We start from the raw sequence: 13,759 nt of genomic DNA, 5'->3' as shown, positions 1-13,759 counted from the left end.
GGGGATTTTGGTGGTTGTGGTGCTGGTGGGGGGGGGGATTTTGGTGGTGGTGGTGCTGGTGGGGGGGGGGGATTTTGGTGGTTGTGGTGCTGGTGGGGGGGGGATTTTGGTGGTTGTGGTGCTGGTGGGGGGGGGGGGATTTTGGTGGTTGTGGTGCTGGTGGGGGGGGGATTTTGGTGGTGGTATTGTTGGCTGTAGTTTTGTTGATGGTACATAAAAGGATTTTTATGGCTGTTTATATCTCGTCAGACACTAAATAAAACAGAGAAATTAGACCTGAACTTTACTGTAGGGGAGGAAAAACAAGGGTGACTTAATCACTACATGCAAAATACTCAAGAAATGAACATGGTGAACAAAGTCAGTCTATTTGATGTGGCTGATAAACAAGGAGAACACAGGGTGTAAACGATGTACTCACCTAGATGTACTCACGTAGGTGTACCCAAATGAGCCACAGGGACGTTAGAAAGAACTTTTTTTTAGTGTCAGAATAGTTAACAGATGGAATGCATTAGGTAGTGATGTGCTGAAGGCTGACTCCACACATAGTTTCAAATGTATATATGATAGAGCCCAGTAGGCTCATGAATCTGTACACCAGTAGATTGACGGTCGACAGGCGGGACCAAAGAGCCAAAGCTTAACCCTCGCAAGCACAACTAGGTGATTATAACTAGGTGAGTACACACACATAGTGATGTGGTGGAGGCTGACTCCATACACAGTTTCAAATGTAGATATGATAGAACCCAGTAGACTCATGAATCTCTACATCAGTAGATTGAGGGTCGACAGGCGGGACCAAAGAGCCAAAGCTTAACCCTCGCAAGCACAACTTGGTGAGTACTACTACGGGAATACACAGTCACTTCGGAACAACATATTGTCATCAAATTGGAATCCGGTTCCCCGTGCTCCAGGGCACCCCTGTTCGGATTCCTCAACACGTCCGGAAAAAAAAACGTAACTGATATTATGAACAACTGCTTTGTTTGTTCCCCGGAGAGTTCAGCAGTTGCTTTTGTTTGTTGATTTATTTGTTTGTGGGTGTACTTGTTGGTGTAATTTATTGGTTTCTTCTTTGTTCTCGTGCGTCTCTATGAACGTGTTCTTGCATGGGCTGGGCGTGGGTTGAGCTCCAGCTCCCGACCTTCCAGCAGCCTGTGCCAAGCTGTCTTTTGTACCCTCTTTGTACCATTGTAACTTTGTACCACTGGTGCAAAAAGAGCACTCAGTGGGCTCGAACCCATGACCTCGTTATTGCCAGTTCGTCGTTGTTCTCCAGTGCAAAAAAAAAAAAAGTCCTGCACAGTGTGTTCGAAATTAAGACCCGAACACCTGTCTAATACACGAATACAGGAGGTTCATGGTGCTCGTGTCGTGTATAATGAAAGCTTCGTTCGTAAAGTTCATAAAAAAAGCTTCGTTCATAAAGTTCATAAAAAAAGCTTCGTTCATAAAGTTCATAAAAAAAGTTCGTTCATAAACTTGCGTGTCTGGTAGATTTATGCGGGTAGATCGTAAATCATACGTAAATCTGCTAGTTTTAAGCGGGTAAATTAATAATGTAAATAAATCAATGGATTGTGATCAAAGGGAACTTTCTAAATCAGATATTTACAGTTAAATTATCTTTCTAAATCAGATATTTACAGTTAAATTATCTTTCCAAATCAGATATTTACAGTTAAATTATCTTTCTAAATCAGATATTTACAGTTAAATTATCTTTCCAAATCAGATATTTACAGTTAAATTATCTTTCCAAATCAGATATTTACAGTTAAATTATCTTTCTAAATCAGATATTTATGGTAAGAGGAACTTTCTAACCCAGAGATTTACAGTAGAATAAATTTACTAACTCGAAATCTTTAAATGAGATTTAGGGTAAAATCACTTATGTAAAAAATAATATTATAAATGAAAAACCTTGAAAATTAGGTGTATGGAGTATGAAGTCACTGACCAAAGAAGATTTCAATTCCTGAAAGCTATACTCATAGGAGAAATAAAAAGAACCGACTCTAAACAGATATAATAACGACTTGGCTTCCTTGCCGACACTCAGACCTAGATGCCACCAAGATTGACTTCTCTATCAAGTCCTCCCTGCCCACAGCCAGTACCAGATCTTCATGTAACGCCTTACCCAATTGCTTGATTAAAACCATTCCCGCATTCCTAACCTATTTCCCTATTTCCCTATTGTTTGTCCCTTTTATCCCTACGAATCTTCACCTCACCCCAGACAATCTCTTTGAGAGATTGAGAGAGAGAGAGAGAGAGAGAGAGAGAGAGAGAGAGAGAGAGAGAGAGAGAGAGAGAGAGAGAGAGAGAGAGAGAGAGAGAGAGAGAGTACAAATTACTGTACATGGCATTTGAATTACTTAAACGTTTTATACTAAACAACAATGTCTACTAATCAACAGCTCTGAAAGAATCATTACAATTGTTACAAAATAACTTAAGTATGGGGGGGGGAGGGGAAAGGAGACGATCATTATCTGAGAGGTTTATAGTAGTCGTCATAATTTACAATTTAGAAATCATTGCCTTAACACAAAAACTAACAATACTTACTCTAACCTGTACAAAATTATACACAGTATACCTCTCAATCTCCCTGGGCAAGTGTGGGCTCATATTCCAACACTGTTCTTAAGATCAATAAGTAAGTGTTTTTATATCGACAGTTATGACGCTAGAGGTTATGTTAATGGTCAGTTTGGGTTGAAAATATTGAGGGGGAATGAGCACAGATAAGCACATTTATGGTTAGTTTGCTGGGGCGCTCCCCCCTTTCACTTGTAAACATTGAATGTGTGCATTGACGTTGTGTTATAGTGAGCGTCCTGGTCGGTTTGTGTGGGTACTGGGGCACGGGGTGGGGTGTGGATGTGTAGGTGGGTGTTGTGTAGATGTGTAGGTGGGTGTTGTGTGGGTGTGTAGGTGGGTGTTGTGTGGGTGTGTAGGTGGGTGTTGTGTAGATGTGTAGGTGGGTGTTGTGTGGGTGTGTAGGTGGGTGTTGTGTGGGTGTGTAGGTGGATGTTGTGTAGATGTGTAGGTGGGTGTTGTGTGGGTGGGTGTTGTGTGGATGTGTAGGTGGGTGTTGTGTGGATGTGTAGGTGGGTGTTGTGTGAATGTGTAGGTGGGTGTTGTGTGGATGTGTAGGTGGGTGTTGTGTGAATGTGTAGGTGGGTGTTGTGTGGGTGGGTGTTGTGTGGATGTGTAGGTGGGTGTTGTGTGGATGTGTAGGTGGGTGTTGTGTGGATGTGTAGGTGGGTGTTGTGTGGATGTGTAGGTGGGTGTTGTGTGAATGTGTAGGTGGGTGTTGTGTGGATGTGTAGGTGGGTGTTGTGTGGATGTGTAGGTGGGTGTTGTGTGGATGTGTAGGTGGGTGTTGTGTAGATATGCAGGTGGGTGTTGTGTCACTCAGCCCGTCCTCCAAAGACCCAGAAGTGATTCCATCCACCCGCCAAACCCCAGCTGTTTATGAATGAAAAACAGTTTACACACGACTCACAACTGATGACGTTCGAACACTTCCGAAACAAGTACTTCACTTACGAATTTTGTTCGAACCACAACGCTGTAAATGCTCCACCCACGTACTACAAATACAGATAATCGCCAACAGAACCTAAACACCTAACCTAACCTATGCCAATATATGCACAATATGCTAATATATTATAATATTAATTTACATCTGAGAAAGTTCCGGTCTTGAATGAACAGCATGTAAAACTTTATGAATGCGTCTGTGGGGTCGACTGCTGGATGTAATGGACTTGAGTCGAGGACGGGTTGAATCACTTGTAGGTCTTTGTTTAGAGGACAGGCTGGCATTATGAGGCTATCATGAACACAAGAGTGAATAAGGCGTCTAAAATGAGATGCGTTAAGTGTAAACACTAGGGAAGGAGGGGCGGTCGACGCGCGTCGAAGGTAGACTGCGGTATTTTGAACCACACGCGGTCAAGACTCGGGGTCACCGAAGGCCCTGCCCGCTAGGTCCCCATTATCGGCGAATATCCAGCCCATCCTCCTGCTTAGACAGTACTTTGTGTAGCTTTGTTGACCATCGTACATATATTGACGTACTGGACAGTTACATAGTAGAATTTTGGTACTATTCACTTTATAGAATCTAGTCTCGGAAAAACTAAAGCTAAAAATCCAAACTTGAGTTTCCCCTAGGCCTAGTATAGCACGTATATATGTACTATAATAGGCCTCATATAGCGTTTATTAGGCCTAAGATGGTTAGGTTAGGATATGGATTTAATAGCAACATTAATTCTACCCTTTTCCGGTTTGCCCATATTCAATAGTATCAAATTATAGTTTTTAAATTGCCCATTATGCCCATAATTGTCCATCGTATAGGTAGAATGGTTCACGTCGTTATTATAAGTACCATGTAATCACGATGGACGCCGGACACCACACTGCCTATTTAGGTAATATTGACAAATTAAACTGCCTATTTTAACAATATTGCCAAAAATTAATTCACCCTTTGCACGGGTTCAAATTTTAATCAGATTCAACAAAGAATTAATCACCCTAAATTGAACCACTAACTCCTTTCAGTCTATTAATCATATTCCAGATTATTATTTGAATATCATTATGCCCAAATAGCTCTATATAAAAAAGTACTAATTACCTTTTTTGTGGGGGTTAAAAAAGTACTAATTACCTTTTTTGTGGGGGTTGAAAAATTCCAAGCTCATACCCCCAAGAGTATTTGTTTTGTTGACCTTTCGTACATACGAATTATTACTGGTACGATTATATTCAGTTTCTTAAATCAAATCAAAGCCACTTCATAAATGGTTGTTAATTAGTCAGTTTACACAAAATGTCAGTTCATATTATTTTTTTTTTCGTAAAAGAAAGTCATGTTGATATGGCGATACTCACAGGGAAGGGGGGGGGGTCGTGGAGTAGATGGTAGTTGAGTAGTTGAGTTACTTCAAGCTTTGGATGGTCTACCACCGTAGTGATTGGTTGGCTGGTAGTTGTGGTTGCTGAACTAACCCCCCCTCAAGCGCTTGGATAGACTATAACAGTTATGCTGATATCGTGATGATATCACCAGTGATGCTGATATCGTAGGTAAAACACATCACGATGAATTTGTTTACATTATTAAGAGCTCTGTGTAATCAACACTTATCCTTGCTTTTCTTAGGTACACAAAATGATTGACAGCTGTCTTAATAAATACGATGATGCCTAATTGTCTTCAACCTTCCCTTGATTAAGTAATTTCCAACGATTCAGCCCCTTAATTAAGCTGTCCCCCCCCCCCCAGTGCATTTTCTCTCTCTACACTTGAAATCACGAGAGCTTTTCCTGGAAGAATACCATACATCTGCCGCGACTTCAAAAATCTTTGTAGATGTCCAACACTGACGTCACGGAGTTGCCAAGACTTGCAATAATGGTTCTTAACAGTTGTTAGTAATGATGTCACAGGTGGTGATGATATATGTAATGTTTGCAATTATAAACAATTCACCCGTTTGCTCTTTAGTGTTTTTCATCACCTTTAGTAATAAGTGGAGTTTTTTTTGTTTGCTTTTGATTCAGCTCCCGTTTGTACTCATGTCCTTTTCATCTTCCGTTTTCACTTGAGTGTTTTCTGTCGTACTTTGTACTCAACCCGTCCTCGACTCAAGTTCATTCCTTCCAGCGGTCGACCCCACAGACGCATTCATAAAGTTTTACTTGCTGTTCATTCAAAACGGGAATTTTCTCAAATATAAATTAATATTATAATAAATTAGCATATTGTGCATATATATAGGTCATAGGTTAGGTTAGGTGTTTAGGTTCTGTTGGCGATTATTTGTATTTGTAGTACGTGGGTGAAGCATTTACAGCGTTGTGGTTCGAACAAAATTCGTCAATGAAACACTTGTTCCGGAAGTGTTCGAACGTCAACAGTTGTGAGTTGTGTGTAAACCGTTCTTCATTCATAAACAGCTGGGAGGGGGGGGGGGGTTGGCGGGAGCATGAAATCACTTTTGAGTCTTTGGAGGACGAGCTGTTGAACTCGAGTTATTTTCTCTCGTCCTGTTTATGATATTAAATATATTAAAATGCCGTGTGATTAACTAGGGGTAAATACAGGAACCACGTCGTTAAGCCCATCCAATCATGATCCAGGAGGTCACTTTACCTGTCTTTACCTGTATAAAGCAAGAGTTCGAACGACAGCCTCTCTGAAGCATCGCCAACTAGGCCATTCACAGGGCTGAACACCGAAGCTAAATGTGTTATTGTCTTACTGTTTCTAAGACGTTCTCGTTCAGTACTCGTCGCGGACGCGCGCCTGAACTACGGCCGTGTGCCTGTTCCAATTGCAGGGAGACCGAACAGGCCTGTTTGTTGAGTGTGGATCATTTAGTAAAGAGGTCGCTTTTAGCGGGCAAACTGGTGTGAGAGAGACGAGCGCGGGTTAGTCGCCTAGCTGCCGTTCTTCTCACCGTTCAAGAACAACAGGTAATTCACCTGCTCCTCTTGTTACTTATAAGGGGGTATTACAAAAGGAGTGTTACGAAGGTAGTGTTACAAAGGGGGTGTTATAAAGGGAGGTGTTACAAAGGGGATGTTACAAAGGGAGGGTGTTTTCGTAGAAACGATATAATGCCCCTAGCATAATTGTTCTAGATCCAGTAAATACAAAAAACAGTCTCTTATACAATCATCACCATCACATTAAATCATGTAGTAATATGTGGGTGTATAGGTGTGTGATTGTGTATCACCTAGTTGTGCTTGCGGGGGTTGAGCTCTGCTCTTTCGGCCCGCCTCTCAACTGTCAATCAACTGTTACTAACTACTAATTCTTTTTTTTCCCACACACACACACACACACACACACACACACACACACACACACACACACACACACACACACAGGAAGCAGCCCGTAACAGCTGTCTAACTCCCAGGTACCTATTTACTGCTAGGTAACAGGGTGCATCAGGGGTGAAAGAAACTCTGCCCATTGTTTCTCGCCGGCGCCGGGAATCGAACCCCGGACCTGCAAGGAGGAGACGTAATGGTGGATGTAGACGAGTAAGAACAGGTGAGAGTATGTGGGAGTACACACGCCCCAAGTGAGAGGTGTATGTGACCAAATGAGAGAGAGAGAGAGAGAGAGAGAGAGAGAGAGAGAGAGAGAGAGAGAGGGAGAGAGAGAGAGAGAGAAACAACCAGGCTGTGACTGCTGCTGGGAAGGAAAGACGGTCGAGGGGGCGGAGGACTCCTCCAAGCCAATAAAAACTGGATTTAATTAGCTAAATAATGCGGACAAAATATTGCCAAACAGGTGTAGCCTGAGAAGAATGAGGGAGTAGGGGGGGGGGGGGCGGGAGGGAAGAATGAGGTAGGTAGGGGGGGGGGTAAAGGAGGAAGAAATGGAGGTAAATGTGAGGTAGGGAGGGGGCTGGAACACCTAGGGAGGGATGGGGAGAGAGTTTAGTGGGTCGAAGGCAGAAGCAACATTGGGAGATAATAGGTAGTAAGGAGAAAGGTCGCTTAGGGACTGTAGTGGGAGTAGGAGAGAGGTAGGGAGGGGGGTAAGGCGACTCACAGGTCATGGAGGTGTTGGAGGTGGGAGGGGGGGGGAAGGTGTTGTATGTTGTAGGTGGAGGCGGCCCTTAAGTGTAGGGAGGGTATATTGCCTGCAGGAATGACGGTCTACAAGCTGGTGTCAGTAGGTCCCCGCAGGTGGTGATGCCTGAAGGGAACAGTGTTTTAAACGTCCGTGTATAGCCTGATATCGCGATGATTCACAACAAAAATAGAGTCTTTAATAACTTGCAGGTGTAGAGGACTTAAGGTAACAGAATGTAAGGTAAGAATAAGAATGTAAGGTCACAAACCCAGGGTTTGTGACAACCTGCAGAATGGGGGGGGAGGAGGCTTGAGTCCTTGGCAAGATATACCCGTGGGGGGCAGTACCCCCCATCGTGGGGCAGTGCCCGTGGGGCAGTAGTGTGGGTGTGGGTGAATACCCAAGCTGGTTTGTGAGAAGTTCAAGCACGACGATACATTAAAACAGATTTATTTTTTGATTTACTGCAAACCCTGCCTACTCCCTCCTGCTAGCGAGGAATAGGTCAGGTCACCCTGGCGCCTGTGGACACACCAAAATAACGAGCAGCCTACGGTCGCTTCTGCATGAATCAGCACTTCATCCGTTAGCGTCAGTAAAGGACGCTGCAAATCAAAGGATACTGCACCTTTGTGTTTAGGTCCAAGTGACGTACACGGCAGAGATGTGGAGGCGCCTAAATGGCCTTCCATCATGTGATGTTTATTATTTGACGGAATAAATCAGATCGAGAGAAATTGCATCTGAGGTGGAAGAGGTGTGCGGTGGGCCGGTGCCACATGGGTGAGAGGAGCGTGCGAAGGAATGGAATATCCGACTTGACGACGTCACTGTGAATGGAGATTGTTGATGACCCTGGCAATCAACCATGTAGCTTGATTGTGCATTGGAGAGTGTGTGTGTGTGTTCTGATTTATCGCCCCCTCGGCTGGTAGGCTATATAGTCCACCTTGCCCTACCCTGTCTGTTAGTGCATATGTGCCTATTGTCAACCTACCTACGTGTATATATATATATACCTACCTAGCTGCTACTTCAGATGCCTGCCTACCTGCTTGCCTATCTACCTATCAGTTCACATGGCTACGTAACATTCTGGAGGTGTGCTCGTTTGCCTACCTACCTTCCAGTTAAGATGCCTACCTGCTTGCCAGCCTGCTTACTCACATACCAGCTGTCTCTGTGAATTAGTACCTCCCACCCCTGCCTGCCTGCTTGCTTGCTTGCTTGCATGCCTGCATGACTCCTTCTATGAGGTCTTGCCGGCCTGTTTTAATTTCCTGCATGTCTGCCTGCCACTCTGCCTGCCTCTGTCTGCCCCGACAACCTGCCAAGTGTTCTGAAAGCGGCGCCGGGGATGAAGACGGAGGCGCTGCCAGAGACGGGTACAGCGGCGGCAACTGTAATGCTTAACGACGCTTAACGAGGTTGAAGCGGGAGGGCTTTTGTTTTTTTGTCTCCTGCAACTGATTGGTCAGTGATGTGGCTGTCAGTGGTGGTTGCTGCCTCGGTCCCGGCTTGAGGGGGGACTGGTCTGGTGCACGGAGATTGCAATACCAGGCAGGTATTGTCCAGCTGTTGCAAATATATTATATATATATATATATATATATATATATATATATATATATATATATATATATATATATATATATATAATAATATAGAGGCATCGGGTTGATGCTGTTGATTTAATTGGCATAATTGAGAAAATCTTGCTGTCATCCCTCCAACGGGATCTACACGTGTAGTCACGGTGTGACCTACGGTGCCACGGTGTGACCTACGGGGTCACGGTGTGACCTACGGGGTCACGGTGTGTGGGACACTGTGACGATGTTCTCAGGTCACCGTTACGGTACTCCTGAAGCATCACCAATTGCAGGAGTGATGTTGCCAAGTGGTGGTGGTGATGGTGGTGTATTTGAGCACCACCGCTGCACGGCTTGACCCTGGTGGTGGTGGTGATGGTGGTGGTAGCCAAGCTCACTACCACCACCACCACTAGCACCACCACCGGCCCGAGGGCTGGTGTCATCAAGCACCACCAACCAACCAACCAGCCAGCCAACCACCGCCCCTCTGTGATGAATGACACCGGCCCTAGACAACAGCCTTCCCGTAATTGCTCACAGCCCAACCAACCACCATTTGTCAGAGCGACTTAACAATTTCACCTGAGGTTATTGTGCTCCTGAGTGGACGCACACACACTCACCCACACGCACCCCCTGTGTACTCATATACCTGTACTCACCACGATGTGCTTGCAGGGGTCCAGACTCTGCTCCTAAACCCCCCTAAAAGCCTAAAGAAGGCTCCTAATTCCTGACTACACAGGCATGACAAAGTATGGATACCATGCACAGAACATGGTTGTGTCATGTACCATGAGGGCCAGTATGACTTATTCCAGTTTCGTTCACGTGTAAGACAGCCCATCAACACACCAGTGACCATATGCTCGTTAATCAGGCAGTAGCAGCAGCCTTCACCCCTGTTTTACGAATGAACGTTTCGCACACACACGCACGTGGCATGATCACAACATACATGATACTGAGAGGAATTTAAAAAGATGGACTAGCACTGTCTCTCTAAAATGAGAGAAAGTTGAACGAAAGGACATAAGTGGATGCAGGAAAGTTGTCGAAATGTAAGGAAATTCTCATTTCCTGTTCGGGTGCTCAACAAGTTGGACGCACTGAAAGAAGAAGGTCTGGAAGCCTCCTCCATCTACAATTTTAAAGGCCAGATTTGACAAAGAATTTGAACGTCAGAATAGTTCAATTATAACGCAACGGGGTACACCAAGGCGAGTAGGAAGGGGGGCATACAGAGCTGGACCTCACTTCCTGTCAGCACTGATAGGTAGATACTATTCTGGTAATCCAGGGACGTGAGTTAGATCCCAATGTAGTACCGCAAAATGTTCTCATCAAGGAATAATATTATATATATATATATATATATATATATATATATATATATATATATATATATATATATATATATATATATATATAATATATATATATATATATATAATATGCAAATAATTGCATTATTTGGGTGAAACGTTTAGAGAAATGCGATTCGAACACAGGTAGTGAGCGAAGCACTGCTCGAGAAAAGTTCGAACGTCATCAGTTGTGCAGTCCGTCCTCCTAAACAAAGACCAAATGCGCATTAATCCCGCCGCCAAAACCCCTCTTTAACGAATAAGAAACACAACCCACGACTCACATCAAAAGTTGCGAGTCTTCTGATTGAATCGCACCGCTCAGAAAGATATAATTGACAACAGAACCTCAACACCTATGCATAACAACACACTACATTCTAATATATATTTTCATTTTATATTTGAGGGGCAGAAACCCCGCTTTAGCATACACAGTAACGTTAAAATTGACGAATGCGTCTTGCTTGACGCCCGTCACTTGGAAGAGTCTGAGCTGAGAGCAGGCAGCAGTAGTGAGTGTGGTGTGTGTGTGAAGTTTTTCATTCATAAACTGGTTGTTGGCGGCTAAATTACAGCCCGTCCTCATAAACAATGGCCAAAGGCTCGTTAATCCAGCCGCCAAACCCCCCTGTTTGTGAATAAAAAAGCATTATAAATGCCACCAGTCCTCAGGCTATGCTCGTCCAAGCAGCGGTTGACCTTATAAGACTCATTCATAAATTGCAACATGAAGTGAATTCAAAAATCGTTATTTTCACTAATGTAAATTAATGTTATTATATATGTGAATTTGGTGTATAGTTAGGTTTAGGCTAGGTTAGGTTTTTATGTTCTGTTGTCAGTTATTACATTTGTAGAACGTGGATGAAGCATTTAGATACGTGTGGTTCCAGCAATGTCAGCAAAGCACTGTTCGAACATCATCTGTTATGAGTCGTGTGTAACCAGCCCGTCCTCATAAACAAAGGCTAAAGTCCATTCAATGCATCCGCCAAGATTTTTTAATGAAAAACGGTTTGCACTCGACCCGTTCTCGACTCAGGTCCATTACATCTAGCGGTCGACTCACAGACGCATTCATAAATTTTAACTTGGTGTTCATTCGAAATGGGACTTTTCTCAAATATAAATTAATATTATAATATATTAGCATATTGTGCATATATAGGCATAGGTTAGGTTAGGTGTTTACGTTCTCTTGGCGATTATTTGTATTTGTAGTACGTGGGTGAAGCATTTACAGCGTTGTGGTTCGAACAAAATTTCGTCAGTGAAGCACTTGTTCCGGAAGTGTTCGAACACACACATACACACACACACACACACACACACACACACACACACACACACACACACACACACACACACACACATACACACACACACACACATATACACACACACACACTGACAGAGTGGACATAGACGAAATGTTCACACGGAATAGTAACAGAACGAGGGGTCATGAGTAGAAGCTGGAAACTCAGATGAGTCACAGAGATGTTAGGAAGTTTTCTTTTAGCGTGAGAGTAGTTGAAAAATGGAATGACCTTAAGGAACAGGTTGTGGAAGCAAACTCTATTCATAATTTTAAAACTAGATATGATAGGGAAATGGGACAGGAGTCATTGCTGTAAACAACCGATGGCTCTTGGCGGGATCCAAGAGTCAACGCTCGATCCTGCAGACACAAATTGCTGAGTACACACACACACATATATAGTCTAAATTGTATGTATTTTTGTCCATCGGTTCATTTAAGTTAGGTCAGCTGAGTTAGATTAGATTGGGGTAAAGCTCTTTCGTGCTGCATTACATTGCACTACGATACATTACGTTCGATTACATTACATTTGAGTACGCTATATGTTACATTATATTAAGCTAGGTCAGGTCAGATTACGTTAGGTTATACTGTGTTACATTTGGTAACGATATATTACTTTGCGTTAGATTTAGCTTACGTTACAAGCACATTAAGTTACATTGAGTTAGGTTAAGTAACGATAAGATACGTTGCGTTATCATGAGGTTATCATGAGATGATTTTGAAGGCTTAGCGTCCCCGCGGCCCGGTCCTCGACCAGACCTCCTTTTTGTTAAACACCCCCCCAGGAAGCAGCCCATAGCAGCTGTCTAACTCCCAGGTACCTATTTACTACTAGTTGAACAAGGGGCATCACGATGAAAGAAAATCTCCCCATTTGTTTCCGCCTCAACCGGGGAATCGAACCCGGAACCTCAGGACTACGAATCCCGAGCGCTGTCCACACAGCTGTCAGGCCCTCCATCCCTACGTGACTATAAAGCTTGTTTAAAAAGAGAGTACCAATGACGTAGCCAGACCAAACATTGCTCGAGTCTTAGAATTAGAATTAGAAACGCCCTCGCACGCCAAAGACGGTTGACGAACGCTGACATTTATTGAGTAGAGTGATGGGGCGCCCCGCTCAAAAATAAACTGAGAAACAATTCCACAATTCCCTCAGCGAATTCTCATATGTCTCTCATTTTTGTGGAATAGGTTAATTCAACGAGTTAACAATATATTCCATTCAATCCTGGCGATTGTCTTGGCCCCTCCCTGGTTCTTGGTTGGGTAATAATGGTTTGGTCTTGTGCTTTGAGGAGAATTGTGCTGTATTTTATTTTTTTTTCTGATGAATCGCTTCAAGTTCGGCATGGAAATGTTGCTGAAGAGATAATATTTCTGATCAACACCTGCGAACGTTCCCCCATCAACATCTGCCGAATAAAAACGTTCGCTTTACTGCCATATAAAGTAAAGTTTATGCAGCAACGTCGACACAGCCAGCAACGTTTATGTTCGGTAATTATATCCTCGGTACAGCGCCTAGGTAGGCTCCTTAACTCTCCTACACGGCACAGAGAGAGAGAGAGAAAGAGAGAGAGAGAGAGAGAGAGAGAGAGAGAGAGAGAGAGAGAGAGAGAGAGAGAGAGAGAGAGAGAGAGAGAGAGAGAGAGAGGTTCATTGGCTTAGGTTCACCTGCACCAACAGACTCAGATTCACCAGCAGACTCAGACTCACGTTCACCAGCAGACTCACTTTCACCAGCAGACTCACCTGCCTCTGGAGAAAAATGTGAGGCAAATATGTTAAAAGTTCGTCTCTGTGAGCCAACAGTCTCAAG

This window comes from Procambarus clarkii, chromosome 26 (genome assembly GCF_040958095.1).
Source record: "Procambarus clarkii isolate CNS0578487 chromosome 26, FALCON_Pclarkii_2.0, whole genome shotgun sequence".
NCBI classification, from domain to species: domain Eukaryota; kingdom Metazoa; phylum Arthropoda; class Malacostraca; order Decapoda; family Cambaridae; genus Procambarus; species Procambarus clarkii.
Note: the sequence above shows the minus strand (reverse complement) of the source record.